Raw genomic sequence first — 14,647 nt, 5'->3', positions numbered from 1 at the left:
GTCCTCTATTTTCCTAAGCCAGTGAGTAATGAAAGGGGGGGAACATTTTTTCCAATAGAGAGGGATGCAGGATTTCACCGCATTTATCACATGCCGTAAAATAGATTTTTTTGTACTTCTTAATGGGAATCTGTGAATGGTGCAAGAGAAAGAATGCAGCCTCTTCCTGGATGGAGAAGTCTGTGAATTTTTGTGTCATGCATCGGATCTCTGTGCAGAAGTCCACCAAACTGAGGCAGGACCAAAAAATGTGCAGCAACATGCCCTCTTCTTCTCCACACCTCCAGCATATGTTCGAGGAAGAGGGGAAACATTTCTGCAGCTTTGATGGTGTCAAATACCACCTGGTGAGAAGTTTAAAATTCGTCTCCTGTATCTTCGTGCACAGCGACATTTTGAGAGCCAAAGTGATAATGCGTTGTCTCTGTGCTGGGGAAAATTAGCAATTAAGGTCCTTTTCCCAGTTGGCCAGACAGGTTAAGTGTGGGTAATCTGTTTGAGAGAGAATGTGGGCCAAAGGGCCTTCGCTCCTGCATAGAGTCTCAAACTCCGTCTGAGGGCGGGCGAACGTTTGAGGATTGGGGATGGAATGGAGAAAATGATGTCGTTGCGCCGCTCTCCAAAAAGGCAGTTGGAAAAGCCCTGTCGGATCTGTTAGGGTTGAGAAAGAAGGCCATTTTCCATCAATGATGAATTTAGACGCATTGACTAGGTTGGAATTTTTAAGTGGGTCCCCAGTTCAAAGGTTGGATGGCCACGTATAGGGAATAGGGGGGAAGTCAAAGACGTGAGTGTGTTTTGGGTAGCGATCAGGTGACTGACTTTCAACTAAGCCCCTATAGTGAGATGTGACATAAATTCTGTGGGTAAATACTTATAGCACCACATGGCGCTTCTTAGCGGAATTCGGGAGTGAGCTTAGAAAGTTTGTTTCGATTCCAGTCCAATACACGCCCCAGATGGGAGGCCAGGTAGTAGCGTCGCAAGTTAGGGAGAACCAACCCTCCCTGTTGTTTAGACAATGTCAGCTGTGACCGCTTAAGTCTGGGATTTTTGTGGGCCCAGTTAAATTGAGTGAGCAAGGATTGAGCTTGCTTAAAAAACAGGACTGGAATCTGGATCGGGAGAGCTTGGAAAAGATAAGTAAATTTAGGGAGTATGTTCATTTTAATGAGATTGCATCTGCTGAACCAGGAATGGAGGCCAGAATGCCACCCGTGAAGCAAACTGCGGATCTTAGTGACAAGGGGTGGGGGGAAGTTCAACATAAACGTACGCGCGATGTCCGGTGGAATGTAAGTACGTGAGTATATCTTACTTATCCATGCCAGCATCCGTTCACTCAGACCTATATGGCGAAGGACCGAGAACATTAATGTCCATTTGACCCGATCAAAAGCCTTCTCGGCATCAGTACTCATGAAAAGACAAGGGGTCCCAGATGACTTTGCTTTACGGATCAGGGTAAGCACCTTAGTGGTGTTGTCCCTATCTTCCCTGGTGGGAATAAAACCTAACTGGTCAATATGTATAAGGGACTACAAGTGATGTGCCAATCACGTGGCGAGGAGTTAGAGAATAGTTTTAGGACCGAATTTTGGAGGGAAATGGGTCTGTAGCTCCCACATAGGCCCGGGTCTTTGCCCTCCTTAGGTATCAACGAGATGTGGGCTCTAAGGGTATCCTCAGGAAAATCCCCATTCGAGCTCAGAGTATTAAATAAATTCACCAAGCGCGGGCCGAGAATAGGGAGGAAGGTCTTAAAGTATTGTGCGGTATATCCGTCAGGGCCCGGAGCCTTACCCACCTTCGGAGGTCCCACGGCCGTCTGGACTTCTTCCAGTGTGATCGGGTCCTCCAAGTACTCCCGTGATTCCGATGAGAGGGTTGGTAGACCAGAACCGGTTACATATCTGTCTATATTGTCCTGTCCAGACCCTGAATCGGGCAGGTTGTAGAGATCAGAGTAACATTTTTCAAAGACTTCGACTATTTGGGTTGGGGTAGAGGCCCTCTGGCCATTCTCATCTATCAACTGTGGTATGTAAGAGCCAGATTTCAACTCCTTTACCGACCTGGCTAAGATTTTTCTGCATTTGTACAGTACAGTACAGGAAGGGTATACTAAAACAGCACAATTATGCTATAGCGCTTACCAGATGTACACTGGGTTTAACGCGCTGTCCTACTTGGGTAATTGGGTAGACAGGTTGGAGAGGGAGCCCCCGAATCCTAGTCCCCCCAGTCCCGGCAGTGGTAAATGTCACGTCTGATACCGGTATGCAAATAAAAGACAATCAGTAACATCAAAGAAACAAAAAACAATAGTATAACCAAAACAGAGGTAGAGCATATAACTGTTAGCACTGAGGGGTCTCCTCGGCTCGCCCTAAACGTAGGCATGCACGAGGGAGTCCGTCACAACAGAAAAGGCATCACAGAATGGGATCCACCACCCCCCGTCCCATACCCCTAAAGTACATGCAGTCCCCGAACAAATGCATTTCTCCCTTTGGCAGATTGTCCTCTCCTTACCCCCTCTCCCCCGTCCACGCCCCGGGGGGAAAAGGGGCAGGGAAGGGGGAAAGGGGGAGTGGAAGGGGGGAAATGGGGAGTGGAAGGGGGAAAGGGGGAGGGAAAGGAGGGAAGGGAAGGATGGGAAGGGGGGGAAGGGAGGGGGGAAACAGGGGAGAGGGGACAAACATGCAGAAATGTCAAGTCCTTTAGCGCACTCCCACCAGCAAACACCCGGACCCCATAAATTTCAACTCCTCCCCTCCATGGTCACCACATCAAGATGAAAGAGAAGCAGCCCTGGTCGGTGCATGGAAAATCCGGCAGGCAAGGGGCTGGGGCCACCATCCCTCAATCCAATGGGAGACTTCACCCGAGCAGCAGTCCTGGGGCCCGCCAATTAGTGTCTCTCCTGCATCGCCATCGGGGGCTGTGTAGAGCATCCAGAGGGAGGCTGGGACTGCCCAAACAGTAAGGGGTAAATCCTCCAGGGGGGTCCAGAGTCACCCTGGAGGGAAGCAGTGTCTCGTACCAATAGGCTCAATAAATAAGTCATCCAGGGTCCCCGAAAGCTGCAGAAGGCAATGTCGGCAAAGAGTAGGTGGGAGCCAGAGGGGGGGACAAGGGGCGCATCCAGGGGGAGGGGACACATATGCGGGAATGTCAAGCCCTTCCAGTACAGCGCATTAGGTATCACTCAGACCCCCCAAAGTGCAAATCCCCCATCTAAGGTCAAGACTCCAGAAGGGAAGATGAGCCGCCCTGGTCTGTATATGAAAGAACCTGCTGCCAAGGGGTTGGGGCCATCATCCCTTCCTCCAATGGGAGATGCCACCGGCATGACAGCCCCGTGTCCTGTCAAGTGGTGCCCCTCTGACAATGTCGTTGTGGTATATGTGGAGCATCCAGGGAGAGGCAGGGACTACCCAAAAAGTGAGGGGTAAAGCCTCCAAGGGGGACCGGTGTCAGACAGGAGGATAGCGGTGTCTTGTACAAGTTGGTTAATTAGACAAGTCATCCAGTGTGTTTCTGTGAGCAGCGGAAAGAAAGGTCGGTAAGGATTATGAATGGGTGGGGGCCAGGGAGTGCATAAAACTGCCACCAGATGACCGGGGCAGAGAGGGCAAGGGGATGAAAGTAAGATCTGGTAGGTGGGGGCGGGGGTGAGGAGTGTCCCTCATATTACTCGCGTTGGCCATACCTTGAAGCTGAGCGCTCTGCATACCCAGGACGTTCTTCTGTATAATCTAGCCGATCTGTACACATTAGTCGGTCCTCTGTATACAGAGAGGAGAGAGGCTTGGGTATACAGAGAGCTAATGTATAAAGATCAGCTAGTGTATACAAAAGACATCCAAGGTTATACAGAGAGACTCGTGTATGCAGAAGACCGGCTAGTTTATACAGAGAGGCAAAGTGTACAAAACACAGGCTAGATTATACAGAAGAACGTCCTGGGTATGCAGAGATGGAGGCTAGGGTATACAGAGAGAGAGACTGTGTTACACAGAGAGGCAGGAGTTTGCAGACTTGCTAGTGTATACAGATGGACTAGTGTATACAGTAGACCGGCTAGTTTATACAGAGAGGCTAATGTGTACAAAAGACAGGCTAGTTTATACAGATAGGCTAGATTATACAGAAGAACGTCCTGGGTATGCAGAGATGGAGGCTAGGGTATACAGAGAGAGAGGCTAGAGTATGCATACTTGCTAGTGTATACAGGCGGACTAGTGTATACAGAAGACCGGTTAGTTTATACAGAGAGGCTAATGTCTACAGAAGACCGGCTAGTGTATACACATAGGCTAGATTATAGAGAAGAACGTCCTGGGTATGCAGAGATGGAGGCTAAGGTATACAGAGAGAGAAGTTGAGTTACAAAGAGAGGCTAGTGTATGCAGACTTGCTAGTGTATACCGGTGGACAAGTGTATACAGAGAGGCTTGGGTATACAGAGAGCTAATGTATAAAGAGATGCTAGTGTATACAAAAGACAACCAAGAGTAGACAGTGAGGCTCGTGTATACAGAAGACAGGCTACAGAGAAGCTAATTTGTACAAAAGACAGGCTAGTGTATACAGATAGGCTAGATTATACAGAGGAAGGTCCTGGGTATGCAGAGATGTAGGCTAGGGAATCCAGAGAGAGACTGTGTTACACAGAGAGGCTAGAGTATGCAGAAGACCGGCTATTTTTCTTTACAGATAGGCTTGTGTATACAGAAGACAGTCTGGGGAATTCAGTGAGGCTAGTGTATGCAGAGAGGCTGGGACACCGAGACTATTGTAAAAAGAAGGCAGGCTAGTGTATATAGATTACGGGCACCTGTATACAGAAGACAGAGAGGCTAGTCTATATTGAGTGGCTGGTGTACACAGAGAGATTAATGTATACAGAAAAGCTAGCGTGTAAAGAAGACAGGACTTTATTTTTTGCTAATGCAACTACTTTTGAAACATATAAAGTGCTTTTTTCATATTTTGGTGCTGTTAAAAAGTGGTGTGTTGTCAGTGGTGATATCAATGTGACAGTTAATGTGGAGAACTACAACTATTCAAAATAGAGCAAAAGAGTGCTAAAGTTTATTTTGTTAAGTCATTGACTGATAGACGTTAAGTAATTGTCCGTTATTGGTTTGGCAGTACATGGTTTATTTTGATCTAAGATAGTTTTATTCTCTACTTATAGAGTTTTAGACGACTTTATTATTAGCATTATTCGCATTATTCATATATATTATGCAGAGTGTAAGTATTACAGTGAGACGATATTGCTTTTAAAAGATTTGTATTATTATACATAGCATTGTTAGCAGACCAATAGGACAATTTACATGGCTTAATATTGCAGAGCGTAATTTATCAGGAAAGAGATCCAAAGCGTTAGTTGCAGTAGCTTCATAAAACTGAGAAATCGTTGCATTACTCTAAATTTAAAAGTTGTTCCGGTAGCACTGAAAAGACGATATTAGATGAGTGATCTACACATTTCGTTTACTATTTCACTATACCGGCTAAATGTTAATATGGTAATATGTGCTGCGTGTAAGGTAGAAATTAGATGGTTTAGTGTGAGCTGGTTTACCAGGATTTAGAGATAGTAATCTGTTTATACTAGTAATAAATATAGCAAAATAACTATAACGGGTTTAAGTGGAAATACACGAAATAACAGCAACAACGTGTGTAGGTTTTTATCAATCAAGTTCATTACGTGTCAGCAGCTAAATATTCTGCAATAGCAGAGATTAAGTATTGCAGTCGAAATGAGATCGGAAGCGTTAGTTGCAGTAGCTCCAAAATGACTGAGAAATCATTTCATTACTCTAAATGTAAAATTTATTCCGGTAGCACTGAGTGGACTGATATTAGATGAGTGATCGTTCAAGTACAAATTCAGTTTCCTATAGCAGAGAGATACCAGCTAAATGTGAGACGAGCAATTAAACTGTTCACGGTAGCATTGCATTACTCTTAATATGTGCAGCGTGTAAAGAAGCAATAAGATGGTTTTGTATTATCCTAAAATTAGCAGTATACGTAATAAAGGTGAGTAGGTAACCTGGATTTAGACATAGCAAACTCTATAATCTAATTTAGCAAAATTAGAAAGGATAATATTGAGACAGTATATACAGGTAGAGTTTAAGTGGAAATACACAAAATATCTAGCTTACCTTTACATTGTTCAATAGAGCGTTGCAAAGTAATACCAAGGCAAAATGTCGGAATAGCAATTCGATGAGATGATTGCTGTAATCATGAAATATCAGCAACGACTAGGTTTCTATCGGATGAGAAAGTATAATAACTGGCAAAGTATGACATGGCAAAGAGACAAATTGCATTAGAGATGTGAGATGGACATGAAATGTCAATCCCCATTGGTTACTTACATGTAAACGCGGCTACATACAGCAAAGTGTGAGCTAAGCAGCTAAAGGGTATTTAAGAGTAAACTGACGTAGCTTGAAAATTCCAACGTGTAAATCGTTCCATTAATTATGTTACGCACGAAGACGGCTTACACTGACTGTTTTCCGTTTCCACTGGTCATCGGCATAATGTATCAGTAACCATGAACATTAATAGTGATAGACAGCTTACATTAGGATGTATGCATGATGTGAATGTAAAATGAATGTAAAATATGCATTATGTGTTATTAATGTAATCAAACTGTATTGCTTTGCTTTGCTACTGCAACTACTTCTCAATCAAGTAAACCGTCCCACTGCTTTTCTCACATTTTGCCGCTGTTAAAAAATGTGTTGCAAGTGTTATGTGTTACAAATGGTTATCAGTGTGACAGTTAATGTGGAGAAGAAGTAATAAACAAAATAGAGTCAGAAAGAGAATCCTATTGCATAGAGGTAGCGAGAGATTAATCTTAATGTGCAGTGTGTAAAAGGTTTTAAAAAGATGGTTTTGTGTGACTTTTGATTTAACGTAAATTTAGCTGTAGACATTATAACTTGTTACAATGATTTAGAGATAGTAATCTCTATAAAATAATAATAATAAGTATAGCAAAACAAATTAGGAAAATTTTGAGGCAGTATGTATAGGTCGAGATATAGTGAATACACAAAAGATCAAGGGATAGTAGCAAAGTCAAGGGATAAATGCAAAGGTACTCTATTTAACAGTAAATTGACGTAGCTTGCAAATTCCAACGTGTAAATCGTTCCATTAATTTTGCGGCGCACGAAGACGGCTTACACTGACTGTTTTCCGTTTCCACTGGAAAGAGAAACCTATTGCATAGAGGTAGCGAGAGATGGTTGGATTAATCTTAATGTGCAGTGTGTAAAAGGTTTTAAAAAGATGGTTTTGTGTGAATTTTGCTTTAACGTAAAATTAGCTGTAGACATTATAACTATGGTTAGGTTTACAATGATTTAGAGTTAGTAATCTCTATAATATAATAATAATAAGTATAGCAAAACAAATTAGGAAAATATTGAGGCAGTATATATAGGTCGAGATAAAGTGAATACACAAAAGGGATCAAGGGATAGCTGCAAAGTCAAGGGATAAATGCAAAGGTACTCTATTTAATAGTAAATTGACGTAGCTTGCAAATTCTAACGTGTAAATCGTTCCATTAATTTTGTTACGCACGAAGACGGCTTACACTGACTGTTTTCCTTTTCCACTGGAAAGAGAATCCTATTGCATAGAGGTAGCGAGAGATGGTTGCATATGGCAGAAAGACGGCTTACACTGCTTTTCTCACATTTTGCTGCGGTAAAAAGAAATGTTTTGTCACTGTGTTTTAACTGTGACAGATAAGGTGGAGAAAAAGAAGTAATACAGTACATGACAGCTGATACTGGTTGAGTAATAAAACTGTTTTATTAAGATGTAAGACTAGTTTTATTCTCTACATATAGGCTTTTCAGAGAGTTGTATAATATAGACGACCAATAGGACATTTAAATGGCTTAATATTGTAGGGAGGAAGTATCGCTGTTCAATGGTAAGAGATTGAAAGCTTAGCTTGAAAATGGCCGAGAAATAGTTGCGTTAGTCTAAATTTAAAGGATATGCCGGTACCAATGAGAAAGCTTATATTAGACTAGTTGATCTTTGCATTACACAATCCTATTATTATTATTATTATTATTATTAATAAGATCATAGTGCAGAGAGATACTCAGTTAATGTCAGAGATACTCGGTCAATATCAGAAAAGCAATAAAACTGTTTACATCGTTAGAGAGCGATGGTTACATTACTCTTAGTATGTGCAGCATGTCTGGTAGCAAATGGATGGTTCTGTGAACATTTTGCATTAAGGTACAATTAGCGGTAGAACTCATGGAAGTGAATAGATTTAAGCGGATTTTGAGATAGTACTCTCCATTTCTAATAAGAAATAAAGAAAAATAAGTCAGGATGGTGTGTCAGGACTGTCACATACTCACAGTCCCGGTACAAATATGCAAAATAGAGCAAAAGCGTACATGGTTTATTTTGATGTATGATAGTTTTATTGCCTGCTTGATGTGGATGATTAAAATCGTGTAGTGATCTATATTTAGCATAAGAATGAAAAGGCATAACATGGCAATGAGACAAACTCCATTAGAGATGTGAGCTAAATGAAATGATGAGATGTCTCTGTATAGCCCAGATTGTCTTCTGTTATCACTTAGCCTACCCTCTAAATTCACTAGCCTCTCTATATACACCAGTATGTTTACACTAGCCGGTCTTCTGCATACAATAGCCTGTCTTCGATATACACTAGCCTATGTTCTGAATACACTAGCCCGTCTTCTGTCTTCTGTATCCTCTGTATAAACTAGCATCTCTGTATACCCCAAACTGTCTTCTGTAAAAACTTCTCTATATGCACTGTCCTTTCTGTATACTCTCGACCCTCTCTATACATTAACCTCTCTATATACACTAACATCTTTGTATATACTAGCCTCTCTTTAAATTAGCCTCTCTGTGTACCCCAGCCTCACTGTTTACTCTAGCATCTCTGTATACTCAAGCCTATCTACATACACGAGTCATCTGTATTGTGTATTAACTAGCCTTTCTTCTGTATGCTGTAGTCTTCTATATATACCAGCTTCTCTGTACACCCTTGCATCTCTGTAAACACTGTGTAAACTAGCCAGTCTTATGTATACACTCGCCGACTGTATACACTAGACTCTCTGAATACACTAAACTCTCTGTATACCACAGCCTGTCTTCTGTATACACTAGACTGTAAAAACTAGCTAGAATACACCAGCCTGTCTTCTGTACCCACTAGGCTCTCTGTATACACTACCCAGTCTTCTGTATAGAATGTCAGCTTTCATGTATACCCTTTCTGTATACACTAGCTTCTCTATATGCACTGTCCTTTCTGTATACACTCGACTCTCTCTATACACTAACCTCTCTATATACACTAACATCTTTGTATTTGTCTTTAAACTAGCCTCTCTGTGTACCCCAGCCTCACTGTTTACTCTAGCATCTCTGTATACTCAAGCCTATCTACATACACGAAACCTGTATTCTGTATTCACTAGCCTTTCTTCTGTATGCTGTAGTCTTCTATATATACCAGCTTCTCTGTACACCCTAGCACTGTAACAGTGCTAGGTTCCTGTATTACAGAAACAGAACACCAGCAATAAGGTGCATACTGTGCAGGAGGCACACAACACCGACTCTAACTTCTGCACTGCAGATGCATGTATTGCAGAAATTGAACACCAGTAATAAAGGGTAGCACATAACACCCACTGTAACAGTGCTAGGTTCCCAAGCAGTAAAGACACTGTCCCTGCCTATCGTCCTCTTTCCCTGACCACCGCAACACACTATACAAGGCCGCCGTGCTGGCGGCCTTATATAGTGTGGGGTGTGTACTAAACCCCCCTGAGCTATAATTGGCCACAGGAATCCTGCCTGTGGTGAATTGTGGCTCTCCTCACAGAGGATGTCACATCTGTTCTTATTATATAGAACCTATTATGCTCCTCGTAAACTTTTTCAGTTTGGCCGAACGGCCGGACGCAAGTTGCCCCCGGTGCGGGAACATGGGGGGAGACATGATGCACATGTTTTGGAGATGCCCGAAGTTGATCCGCTACTGGACAGAGGTGACAGGAACCATTAATCGGGTGGTTGGAACCTCCACCAGGATGGAGGCGAAGTATTGTCTCCTGGGATTAGTTGAAGGAGTTGGAAACCCGGGAAGTAGCCAGATGGCAGTTCTGAGATGCCTATTTCAGGCAAGGAAACTGATTGCTCAACCCTGCTTAGCCTCCAATGTTGGCAATGACTTGGTTTTTTTCGCTTGTTTCCCAAGATGACCATGTTGGCGTTTGTCAAGATGGTTGAGAGTGCCCGAAGAGATCGCCTATGGCCCCATCCCCTTGAAAGTGCCTGATCTTGTCTGATCTCGGAGGCTAAGCATTGTCGGGCCTGATTAGTAACTGGATGGGAGACCAACTGGGAATACCAGGTGCCGTAGGATTCTTTTTATGTTGTTGGCGTTGACATGGTTTTTTTTTCCGCTTGTTTCCCAAGGTGATCATCTTGGCATTTGTCAAGAGGGCTGAGAGAGCCCAAAGAAATCTCCTACGGCCACACCCCCCTGAAAGCGCCCAATCTCATCTGATCTCAGAGGCTAAGCAGGGTCCAGCCTGGATAGTACCTAATTAAAGGTGCCGTAGGAATCTTTTTATATTGTTGGCTTTGACCTGTTTTTCTTTCGCTTGTTTCCCAAGGTGACCATTTTAGCATCAGTCAAGAGTTTTGAGTATGTCCCAAAGTGTTCGTCTGAGGTCACATCACCCTGAAAGCGCCAAATCTCAGAGGCTAAGCAGGGTCTGGGTCAGATGGGAGACCGCCAGGGTCTATGTTGTTGGCGTTGACCTTTTTTTTTCACTTGTTTCCCAAGATAACCATCTTGGTATTTGTCAAGAGGGTTGAGAGTGTCTAAATAGAACACCTATGGCCACATCACCCTGAAAGCGCACAATCTCATTGATCTCGGAGACCTAGCAGTGTACGGCCTGGTTAATACCTGTATGGGAGACTATCTGTGAATACCAGGTGCCGTAGGCTTCTTTTTATGTTGTTGGCGTTTACCTGTTTATTTTCGCTTGTTTCCCAAGGTGACCATCTTGGTGTTTAACAAGAGGGTTGAGAGTGCCCAAAGAGATCACCTACGGCCCCATCACCCTGAAAGTGCCCAATCTCATCTGATCTCAGAGGCTAAACAGTGTCGGGCCTGGTTAGTACCTGGATGGGAGACCGCCTGGAAATACCAGGTGCCATAGGTTTCTTTTTTTGTTGTTGGCTTTGAACTTGTTTCTCAAGGCGACCATCTTGGCGTTTGTCAAGAGGGTTGGACGTGTCTTGAAGAGAACACTTACGGCCACATCACCCTGAAAGCACCCGATCTCATCTGATTTCAGAGGCTTAGCAGCATCAGGCCTGGTTAGTACCTGGATGGGAGACTGCCTGGGAAGACCAGGTGACATAGAAGGATCTGGTCTGGTTAGTGTCTTGATTGGGAGATCGCCTGGGAATACCGGATACCGTAGGATTCTTTTTATGTTGTTGGCTTTGACCTGTTTTTTTCCCTTGTTTCCCAAGGTGACCATCTTGGCATTTGTCAAGAGGGTTGAGAGTGCACAAAGAAATTGCTTACGGGCACAACACCCTGAAAGCGCCCAATCTCGTTTGGTCTCAGAGGCTAAGCAGGGTTGGGCCTGGTTTGTACCTGGATGGGAGACCGCCTGGGTTTTCCAGATGCCGCAGGCTTCTTTTTATGTTGTTGGCGTTGACTTGTTTTTTTTGTTTGTTTCCCAAGGTGACCATCTTGCCGTTTGTCAAGAGGGTTGAGCGTGCATTTGATCTCAGAGGCTAAGCAGGGTTGGGACATGGTTAGTACCTGGATGGGAGACCGCCTGGGATTTCTCGATGCCATAGGCTTTAGGTTTAAGCTGTTGGCATTGACTTATTTTTTTTATTTTTTTTATTCTTTTATTAAGTAGAACAACATAAATATAACAGTCAACCATACAGCATGACCCAGGGTCACAATTACATGCTAACAAAAAATAGGCAGCCAAATAACTCTGGGTTCTCAGAGGGGAGTCCTACAGTTTCATGCAGAAAATAGAGAAACCCCACCTCGGACATGTAGTACAGTATAACTAATGCAGCCCTGTTCGGACAAATGTAATCATGGAGAGCAACTGGGACCACAGCGAGCCAGCTTATCATGACCTATGTGAACCAGAGTAAAATATGAGCCGGTCGTGTCCAGAACCCTGGGGCTCTTCTGGGTCCCAAAGGCTAGTAAGGAGACAAGGCATAGTCAAAAGGGAGGACGGGGGAAGAAGAGAGTGCAAAGACGGAGAGAGAGGAGGTGGGGGGATATCGGCGGGGAAAAAAAGAAAAATAAAGACAAAAAGGGAGGGGGGGAATGCCACCCAGGGAAGACATGGCCTACGTAGGTAAACGTTAGATGTTCAGTCGTTTTCTGGGACGGGGGCACTGCTCACCTCCCGAATGTAGTCTCGAGTACCAGTAAAATACCTCCAGGGCCTCCATGTAACACTAAATGCCTCTTCAGTGTTGTGAAGGGTGGCGGTCAATTCTTCCATCCGGAGAATATGATTGACTTTGGAATACCACAGCACCTTGGATGGGGGCTGAGGCTGCCTCCACAGTGCGGGAATGCAGGCCCGGGCGGCATTCAGGAGTTGCATTGTGAGGGTTTTTTTGTATTTTCGAACAGGCTGTTCGGTCAAGTGTAGAAGGCACGCTACTGGGAACCCAAAAGTTCCTCAAGCTCGGGCATGCCCAGAAAAGGTGTCCCATGGTCCCCATATCTGAATTTCACCTCCAACAAACATCCGGGATCGATCTATCCATTTTATTCAGAAGGTATGGGACTCTATACCAGCGTGAGACTATCTTGTATCTTGATATTGGTTTGCGATGGAAGCTTTATGTACTAAGGTCAGGATCTTCCCTATCTGTTGTGGGGTAAATGTGATGCCTAAGTCCCTCTCCCATTTGTGGATAAATGGTGGGGTCGACTCCTCCTCCTGACTACTCAATAGGTTGTACAGGAGGGAGAGGGTGTGTCGCACAGGTTCCTTTTTGTGACAGATGGATTTATAGGGTGTCAGGTCTCTAGGAGTTTAGGGGGCCCTTTGTATGGCCAGAAGAAAGGGACGAAGTTGATAAGCACTAAACAAGTCAAGCGGAGGGTCAGAAAGCTCGGCGTCAGTTTGCGTGGTCGGGAGCCCTCCCGTGGGCCACACCTCTCCCAGACGCTGTTTCCCCACCATTGTCAACTGTCGCAGTTTCTTGTTGGTAAATCCCGGTGGGAAGTCTGGATTACCTATAACCGGAGTCATTGGTGATGGCAGGGGAGCAATGTGTGTGCAGCAGAACAACCTCCGCACAACAGCCAACGTAGCTCCCACTACGGGGTGACCTCTAAGGTCTTTTGGTAGGGAGGACAGGAGCCACGGGGAGGTCAATAGGGGAATGGATCCATCCTCAATCTCCATCTCCACCCACTGCTTGTGTGGGCCATTACAATGCCAATCAACGACTCTCGCTAGCAGAGTCACTCTGTAGTATTGTCTGAGATCTGGGAGACCCAGACCCCCCTTGTCCTTTGGTCTGGCAAGCAATTGCAAACGGGCTCTGGGCGGTTTGCGCGCTCAAATAAAGTCCCGGAGCAGCACCTGCAGTTGTCTGAAAAAAATTGGGGGTAACCAGATCGGTAATGTCTGGAACATGTATAAGATCCGAGGGAGGGCCATCATTTTGAATGCATTACAGCGCCCGAACCAGGTCAGTGTTAAAGCATGCCAGTTTCCCAAATCATATTTCAGTCTATCCAGGAGAGGGACAAAATTAAGCAGGTACAATTGCGCTAAATCCGCTGCGATGTCAACGCCCAGTTAACGTATAGATTTTTCAGCCCAGTAGAATGGAAAAGCGGACCGGAGCCTCTTGGCCTCACCATCCGGGACCGATATATTCAATACAGCCGACTTGGCGCAATTGTTTTTATAGTTTGATAGGCTGCCGTGTCGCTGTAGAGACGCAAGTATTTTGGGAAGCAAAATGTGTGGATTGGAGACGGAAAAAATTAGATCGTCAGCGTACGCCGCAATTTTGTGGTGTGCCGAGGGTTTGGATATGCCAGTAATATTTGGGTCATTCCGAACGTGACACATAAGTGGTTCCAGTGTCAGAATTAAAATTAGGGGAGACAGAGAGCACCCCTGCCTCGTCCCATTAGTGATGGGGAAAGAGTCCGAGCACCCCTCGGTCACCCGTACCGCTGCCGACGGCGTGGAGTAAAGCGACATTACCCAGCTCATCATGTTGGGGCCAAGACCTATATGTTCCAGGGTGGCCTGCATAAAGTGCCAGGCCACCCTGTCAAAGTCCTTCTCCGCGTCCGTTGACAACATAAGCAAGGGCCTTCCCTGTTAATGCGCCGCATGGATTAAATTGAGGACTCGGGCCGTATTGTCTCTAGCTTCCGACTTATTTATATTTTTTTGCTTGTTTCCCAAGGTGACCATCTTGGCGTTTGTCAAGAGGGTTGAAAGTGCCTGAAGAGATT

General features: G+C 44.5%; 2 pseudogenes; both read left to right on the top strand.

Moving 5' to 3' along the window:
- The first annotated feature begins 10,394 nt into the window (after window positions 1-10,394).
- Window positions 10,395-10,513, top strand: LOC143958804 (5S ribosomal RNA; annotated as a pseudogene).
- A 692-nt stretch (window positions 10,514-11,205) lies between these two features.
- Window positions 11,206-11,324, top strand: LOC143958550 (5S ribosomal RNA; annotated as a pseudogene).
- Window positions 11,325-14,647: the final 3,323 nt, after the last annotated feature.

Source organism: Lithobates pipiens, unplaced genomic scaffold (assembly GCF_037356315.1).
Source record: "Lithobates pipiens isolate NorthernLeopardFrog02 unplaced genomic scaffold, aLitPip1_a1.2 Scaffold_61, whole genome shotgun sequence".
Classification (NCBI taxonomy): Eukaryota; Metazoa; Chordata; class Amphibia; order Anura; family Ranidae; genus Lithobates; species Lithobates pipiens.
Note: the sequence above shows the minus strand (reverse complement) of the source record. Positions and strands in the feature narration are given on the sequence as shown.